This window comes from Odocoileus virginianus, chromosome 17, assembly GCF_023699985.2.
Source record: "Odocoileus virginianus isolate 20LAN1187 ecotype Illinois chromosome 17, Ovbor_1.2, whole genome shotgun sequence".
NCBI classification, from domain to species: Eukaryota; Metazoa; Chordata; class Mammalia; order Artiodactyla; family Cervidae; genus Odocoileus; species Odocoileus virginianus.
The window spans coordinates 10,064,660-10,073,824 of record NC_069690.1 but is presented as its reverse complement, the minus strand read 5'-3'; positions in this window follow the sequence as shown (position 1 = coordinate 10,073,824).

Here is a 9,165-nt window from a genome sequence, read left to right as displayed (position 1 = left end):
TTTAACACAGTGCTAGGAAAATGGTGGCTCCTAAGGGAATGAATAACTGAGTGAATATATTATAGGTTAAGTAACCTCTTGTGGAACACTAGGAGAATGTGTTTCAGTTTCAAACTGACTTAGAAGTGATCTTTTGGAATTCATTTGTAAATTAAGGGCAATCTAGGGCTCTTCAGCACGGGTATTAAATCAAGAACTACAAGTAAAATTTCAGGCAATTCTCTTAATGCTTCAGAAATTATGTAGTCAAAAACAGAAGAGGGTGAAAATCATAATGCAATTATCACAAGCAACCATCAAAAGCTCTTAACTACACTAGCTAGAAAAAGTGGAACAGATTAACTTCTTGATATCATAAAGAAAATGCAAACACTATGACTAACACATACCATATCAAAATAGAACATTTTCATTGCATGGCAAGAAAGAAAATACATCTGTGTTTCTTAAGCACTCAAAGAACAAAAATGAAAATGTGAGCAACTGGAAAATGGCAGCCGGCAGCCCATAGAAATTCTATTAAAATACAGTCAATGTATGACTATAAATTTTCTTTGCAGTTTAGAATATACTCCTTGATGGTTTTAAAAACTGTCTACATTTCAAAACAAAAGAAATATCAGATTGACCTTTGCAGGAGACCTATTTTAGGGGTGCACACACATCCAGCCCACAATCTTTTCAGATAAACTTGTCTTTTTGACAAAAAGCCAAGCCTATACAGCCATCTTTGATGGGTAACATCCCAGTCTCAGCTTATTGGACAATTGAAGAACTCGTGACCTAAGTTAAACCAATCTGTATCTTTCTCCTGAAATTCTAAATGAGTAAGTATTGAGTCTGCAGCGGGCTCAGAACTTGAAGAGTTCCGACTTATCTAGAGTCAGGAGACAGTTTGCAACATTAGTGTGGAAGACTCATAGGAAGGCTGTCCAGAGTTTACAAAAGTCAAAATTATGAGGGGGCAGAAATTATACACCAGCAAAGGGAGGTGTTTTAAAAAATGAAAATGGAATATTTATTCCAAAAATTACAGAGGCAAGATACAATGGGTAGGGTGAAGAAAAGGGAATAAACTCTGTTCCCGAATTTTCAGTTCTGATAAAATCTGGCTGACTTTTGTTTCTAATTTAACTATTAATCAACTAACACCCCTGTTGCTGTCCAGTGTCCTCAACCCTACTTTTAATCTGAACAAATATTTCTTCAGTACCTATCATTTGTCAGACACTGTTCTTTGTACAAAGAATACAGTAGTAAATAAAAGGGAAAAAATACAGTTGTTGGGATCAAGTGGGATCATTAAAATGAGCATAGAGAATGATAACGCAGGGCAGTAAATGCCACAACAGATTTAAACGCAAAATGTTATGGGAGAAGACTACCTTATTAGGCTTACAGTGAGCCTCACTCAACATTTTATTCTTTTGTATAAAATAGTTTGTTTTGTATCTTGCAATCTAAAGAACAAAAGAAACTCTGCTTGAACATCTAATTTAAATTTATTTATGTTGTTTACCCCGTTCCCTCAACCCCAACCAGTGGTTAAGAATGCCTACAGCCTACCTATATTAGAATTTAGGCTCCTCTACTCAGTAGCACGTGATGTGGCACGTATTATGGAATCTCTGCGGGCATTAGGTTTTTCTTTTACTTCAAGGGCTTGCTGTGAACACTCAATAGGTAATTCATAAGTAGAGCTTTAGAAGTATGCCTGACATTTGATAACTAACTCAACATTTGTTAGTTGCCAATATTGTTGTTGCTGCTAGGTTAATCTTGTGTTTGTTGCAATTTTAAGAACTGTCAGCTGGGAAAGGCTAGGTAGCAGTACTTGTTTGTACGTGTGTGTGTGTGTGTGTGTGTGTGTGTGTATACATGTGGCGCTAGTGGTAAAGAACCCACCTGCCAATTCAGGAGACATAAGAGATGCAGGTTCGATCCCTGAGTCTGGAAGATCCCCTGGAGGACGGCATGGCAACCTCCTCCAGTATTCTTGCCTGGAGAATCCCATGGACAGAGGAGCTTGGTGGGCTACAGTCCATGGGATCACAAAGAGTCAGCCACAACTGAAGTGACTTAACACATGCACATATATATATATATATATATATATATATATATATATATATACACGAAACCACAAATAGTTATTTATTTAGTGTCAAATAGGAAGTTCCTGTGAAGGTATGGGCTCCACTGATCAATTCTGCTATCAGAAATCCAAGCTGACCACTGCCTTCCATAAACATTTTCTCTTTACAAGCAGAGTACAAGACTTTCTTTCTTAGTAATTACTTTAAGCCAGCCCTGCTCTCTGAGCCACCTTGGTTGGATCTGGGGTGTGCCCAACTCTTCAGTCTTACTTTAACAGAGGATTTCTTAGATACGTCATTCCTGCTGAAGGATGATTGAACCCATCAAAAGAACTTTTTGAGTGTTCTAATTTTATTTCTCAAAGAGAAATCCTTACTTCAGCTTTAGAGTGCATTTCGGTCATCCCCAATATGAAAGATCATGTCAACCATTTAAACATAACTTTATTCCATTTAAAATTACTGTATGCATTTGTCCATAATGAAATGAACTAATACTCCTTAAGATGAGTGGAGTCTAAAATAATCTTCTTCCCATCTTCTTGGAATCCTTGCTATTTAGATATCTCCAGAGGGGCAACCGCTTAAAGCTTTGACTCATCTACATGAATGAGAGTACTTGGCACTTAAGTATCCTTCAATAGCTATCACTCCACAGAACAGATGTTTGTGTGTTTCATGGGCATCATAAATATTAAGAATGATGTTAGATGGTTTGGAAAGCACTTCCCATTAATTGTTAATGCTCACTATGTGGATAAGAGAGGAAGATTCCTTGAGGGAAAATCGAAATAGATTTTTATGTCTAGCATTACTGTATTTCAGTTTCGGGGCTGAGGCTGGAAACAATTGGTCTCTGATTTCTTGAATATCATATTATGATATTCTAATTAACGTAATGCTTGAGTGTTCCTTGTTCCTTTCAGATCCATAGTGAGATATGTAATGTGTAACTGTAACAGGAGTTCTAGTGGAACCAGAAGGCAGAGGTGGATTCAAAGGCCCATTCCAACTCTTCCTGGCTTGGAGATTATGAGCTTATTAAGTCTTTCTGAATTTAGTTATTTAACCTATAAATTAGAGACTAATAACATCTATCTCATAGGGGTGTAATGATAATTTAATAAGAAATATGTGTAAAGATCTGTCTGTCTGGATATTAGTCTGTCTGGATTAGTCAGTATCTGGATTACAATCAACTTTGTTTTGTATCAAATTAGAGATGGTGATTGCTTAGGGTGGACCCTGAACACACGAAAAAGAGCCCGTGGGTGACTAAAACCTTTGAATGTTTGGCAACATAAGCCTGCGCAGGGTTTCTGACTATCACATAGAAGGCTCTGCCCAGTGAAACTTCAGATCTTGCATCGTGTCCCACTTGTAGACCTGGTGCCTGTTCTTCTATCTTGGTTGGTTATGGCATTTACTCATTCATTTGTTGAGGGCTCACTAGGTGTCATGAAGATGATATAGTCTCTGACCTAAGCAAGCTCACAGTCTAACAGAGGACCAAGATGCAAAAACAATTACAAATCATGTGATGAACATTATCTCTAATCAAGGCAAGGTAGAGGGCTGTGGAAAGCCAGAGGGAGCACATACTTCCTGTCTGCTGAGGAACAGGGCTGGACGGAGGAATGAGAGATCCAGGTACTAGGCACAGTACAGGATGCAACAAAAGCCAGAAATGTGCTAATTAACTCAGGTTTCTGTGCGGAACTCCTTAACCTCCTGGTGAAAGATAATTTGGTTTTGCTTCCACCAAAGATAATACTTTCACATGGAAATAAAAAACCAAAGATCTCTCTAGAGCTGACCTATGTCTGTTGATGAGTTTTGCCATGAGCAGCTGCAGATGAAGTCAACTGAAATTCTGAAATCAAGTCATGCATAGCACCAAGCTGTTTTTCCTGGAATGAATTTTAAATTGTTGAACAAAGCCTAAATTTTAAATTCTTTGGTATATCTCCCAAGTAGTCTGATTCAGTAAATTGCAAAAGAAAATAGAAATGAGAACAAGAATCACAGAAAAATGAGATTTCTTTTTTTCCAGAATGTTGGCTCTACTTCACACAGTGGGAGTAGCAGAACCTCTTTTTTAATATAATAATAAAAAATACTGGTTTCTCCCTAACCCCACCTAATAGACATTGAATAAATATTTTTAAGTGAAGTGTTCTGAAGAGGCAGCAAATTATTAATATTAGTCTGTCAGGAATACTCTATGTCTCAAACTTTCCCTGAGATAGGAATGGAATGGGTAAAGCATCACAGAGGAGGTGACTTGTGGGTACCTCCAGGGATGAAGTTTGTCTGGGAGGAGGAAGAGAAGAAAAAGGAAGGCTCCTTCTTCCCTTAGATTCACCATGCTAAGGTCTCTGATTTCTTACACATGCTGTGTTCTTTCTTTGGAATGGCATCTTCTGATTTTGACAATTTCACCATCACGAAGGTGAGGCAAAGCAATTTGGCTTTTAAGAATTTCTTAGAAGTATTCCCAAATTGGAAAACCCACTAAGGTAACGGCCAAGATATTTCTTGACATATTATTATTATTATTAGCCGTACCATACAGCATGTGAAACTTCCCCAGCCAGGGATTGAACTCTCACCTCCTGCAGTGGAAGTATGGCATCTTAACCACTGGACCACAAGGAAAGTCCTTGACACATTATTTTGACATAAAGTTATTATTAATAGTTAGGGGGCTTCCCAGGTGGCACAGTGGTAAAGAATCCGCCTGCCAGTGCAGGAGACGCAAGAGACATGGGTTCAATCCCTGGGTCGGGAATATCCCCTGTAGTAGGAAATGGCACTCCAGGGGATATTCTTGCCTGGAAAATTCCATGGACAGGGGAGCCTGGCAGGCTCTAGTCCATGGGGTTGCAAAGAATTGGGTATGACTGAGCAACTGTGCACACACACACGTTAGTTAGGATTCCATGAGGTATCAAATGTTTATTAGGCTCAAGCATATTGAACCCATGTAAGGGAAGAAAATACAGCCATTGGCACAGGAATTTAGTCAGTTGCTCTTTTAGGTACCAGGGAATAGAATCCAGGACTCTCCTCCCTTGATCTTCAAAGAAAGAGCTTCCCTTTAAATCCAGAAGTGGGGAAAGTACTTCCAAGTACAAGTGGCTCCAAGTCCTTTGCTCCATGTAAAGTAGCTGATGACAGCTGAGCAGGGCTGAGGATCGGAGTGGGGTCTCCCAGCACTTAGGCTGTTTCTCCCTCAAGCTGAACCAAAGTGTGATGATACTTACTTCAGGCAAAGCCCGGAACTTACTTCAAGCAATGCTCTTCTCCCCCTGCAAACCCAGGATCTGCACAACGGGGTTCATCTCATTCTTCCGTGCCTAGAGACTCCCTTCATGCCTTGACTGGGTTGAGACAGAATACTTTAAACCATAGTTCCTGGAACACCCATCCCCACCCAAGTAGAACAAGTTCATATGTCTCCTAAACCTTTCGACTTCAAATTCCTACATCTGTAATCCCTGTACCTTAGAGGGTTGGAGTAAATAATAAAATAATAAAAAGTAGTTTTTATTTTGGTTACTAGGAAAATTTGGACAATTAGAAGGGCCCTTTAGAATCACAAGAATACTAGTGCTTCTCAGAGAATATTGTCCAGATTCTTCATTGTACAGATAGATAAGCTAAGGCCCAGAAAGGTAAAGTGTTTAGTCAAAGTTCTATGGCTGCTTTTTTTGTTTGTTTTTTCTGCAGTTTTAAGTAGCAAGAGTTTTATTAAGCAAAAAGGAAGTACGTTCCCTAGAAAGGATGGGAGTGGGCTGCCTGGAAACCAGAGCCAGTCAAACAGCTTCTTAGAGAAGGCACCAAGACTAGTACCTAGGACTCCTCACCCAAACCCCTTCTCAGACTTCCACTCTGACTCTCACACACAAACCCTGGCAGAGGGGACGCCGTGGTGGTTCAGTGGTTAGAACCCAGAGCACTTTCCACTGCTGTGGGCCCGGGTTCATTCCCTTGTCAGGGAACTAATATCCTGCAAGCTGTATGGCATGGCCAAAAACAAAAAACAAAACGACATACTGGTAGAAATCAGAATATTTTAAGAAGGAAGACTTGTGAGGCAGGTTAGCACAGTGCAAAGAGCCCATGAATTGAAATAGGAAAGATTGCATTGAAGTCCACTGAATCCATTTAATCATGAACTCATCATAATTACTGGGCATGCAGTGTTTTTGAACCCACATCTCAGTTTCTTCATCTACAAAATGGGATAGTTTTATTATAAGACTGTTGTGAAGATAAAAGTACTTCCTAAATCACAAAATTGACAAACAAGGAGCTCTACATAAGGAATCTTGGGTTGCAGGGAGGGCAGAGACAGTTTACAAGTTGGGCCTTAGGGCTCTGAAATTGTGTGCAAAGTTTTTTGTTCCTGTGCATTTTTCTGGGAAGAGGATCCACAAGTTGCACTAGATTCTTCCTTCCCAGAAAAGGTTAAGAGAAGCCACTGATGTTAGTATTCTACACCACTAACACTGATCTGAGAAACTGTTCTAGTTCTACAAAAAGATGAACAAAATTTAATTTCTGTCCTGGAGGGACTATTTTTGAGAAATTCAGAGTTGCCAATAAAATAAAGGTTGACACTTAAATCAAATTTTCAGATAAACATTTTTTTTTTAGTATGTCCCATGTAATATTTATCTGAAATTCAAACTTAACTGGGAATTCTGTATTTTTATTTGCTACTTCTGGCAACCCTAGAGATTTACTCTAGGGCTTCCCAGGTGGCGCTAGTGGTAAAAAAAAAACCTGCCCGCCAGTGCAGGAGATGTAAGAGATGTGGGTTTGATCCCTGGGTCGGGAAGATCCCCTGGAGAAAGCCATGGCAACTCACTTCAGTATTCTTGCCTGGAGAATCCCATGGACAGAGGAGCCTTGCAGGCTATGGTCCGTAGGGTCGCAAAGAGTCAGACACGACTGAAGTAACTGCGCACAGCATAAAGCAGACCAAAGGTGATGTGTTTCAGGGAGCTTGCCTTCCAGATCTTGTTGTAACACTTTCCTACTGGCAAAGAGCGGGATAGGGATAATAATGTGTCCAAGAAGCAAAAATGAAAATCAGGGGCCACATTGAAGATCAAACAGTTTAGGCATCATTTTGAATTAAAGCATGTCACTTTCTTTTTTAAAAAATAATTTTGATTTATTTTTATTTCTGGCTGCGCTGGGACTTAATTGCTGCACGGGCTTTTCTCTGATTGCAGTGAGCAGGGGTTACTTTCTAGCTGCAGTGTGTTGGATTCTCATCGTGGTACATTCTCTTGTTGTGGAGCACAGGCTCTAGGGTGCATGGGTGCACCTCTAGGTGCAACACAGACTTAGTTGCTATGAAGCATGTAGAATCTTCCCTGACCAGGAATCGAACTCGTGTCTCCTGCATCGGCAGGCAGATCCTTCACCACTGAGCCACCAGAGAAGCCCTAAAGCATGTTACTTTCTTGATGCCACAGAAGGGGAAGATTCAATCTTTGTGTATCCTGAAATCCATGAAATTTTGGGAATCCTCTTTAAGAAAAATAATGGAGAGTTACAAATACAAAATTAGGTGTAAAAGAATACTTTTACAACGACTTTTGCAACCCCATGGACTGTGGCACACCAGTTTTCTCTGTCCTTGGAGTTTTCCGGGCAATGATGCCAGAGTGGGTTGCCATCTCCTTCTCTAGGGGATTGTCCTAAACCAGGGATCAAACCCATGTCTCCTACACTGCAGGCAGATTCTTTACCACTGAGCCACCAAGGAAGCCCTTACTAGATGTTTAGAACAGTGCCTGGTATATAGTAAGCACTCAGTAGCTTTAAAAAATAAAAGAAAGAAAAAGGATTCTGGGAAGATGGCAGAGTAGAGAAAGAACCAGAAATCTGTCTCCCCACCTAGACAACAATAATAACTAGCAGAACCAGTCTGATGTAATTTTGGAACTCTGGAGTCTATCAAAGGCTCACAATTTCCAGAGGAAAGCTGAATGGTAAATTGTGCTTAATTTCAGTCAATTTCAGCTCTTATCACAGTAGTAGCTGAGCATCCCCACACCTCAGCTCCACTGTAGGCAGATATGCATGTGTTCCTGAAGCAGCCTGCACATAGCTTGCAGAAGCTAGAGTGGGCAAAAAGAACCCTGACTTCCAAATACCAGGGATCTGTGCTTTACTCACTTGATTGCTGCTTCTAGACAGCATATTAAAAAGCAGAGATATTAGTTTGCCGACAAAGGTCTGTCTAGTCAAAGCTATGGTTTTTCCAGTAGTTATGTATGGATATGAGAGTTGTACCATACAGAAAGGTGAGTGCTGAGAATTGATGCTTTTGAACTGTGGCGCAGGAGAAGACTCTTGAGATTCTCTTGGATAGCAAAGAGATTAAACCAGTCCTAAGGGAAATAAACCTTGAATATTCATTGGAAGGACTGATGCTGAAGCTCCAATACTTTGCCCACCAGATGCAATCAGCTGATGCTGGGAAAGATTGAGGGCAGGAGAAGGGGCAACAGAGGATGAGTTGGTTGGATGGCATCATCAATTCAGTGGACATGGGTTTGGGCAGGCTCCAGGAGGTGGGAGTAGACAGGGAGGACTGGTGTCCTGCAGTCCATGGGGCTGCAAAGAGTCAGACACAACCGAGCGACTGAGCAAGAGTCACATAGGTGCAGATGAAGAAGCTGCGGCCACTGTTGTCGCATACCCCGCATTCCTCGTTGTAAGCCCCACACTGGAAGTGAATTGATTTTCAAGAGATCTAAAGGGCCAGACTAGGATATTCAAAAGCAACCACATATGCAGGAAAAATAAGAAAGTCACCTTGCATGGCCAAGAGAAGGCCGAGGCTCAGAGGAGACCTGAGAAGACCTTAAGTTTATACCTCACTTTGGCACAAAGAGAATCAACAATAATCAAAAAACTAAAAACCAGAATTTAAAAATTCACAGCACAAGAAAAAGAAATTTTTTTGTAATTTTTTATGGTAACTAAACGGTACCTAGATTTAACATCGGGATCATCTCTCAGTATATACAAATATCAAATCATT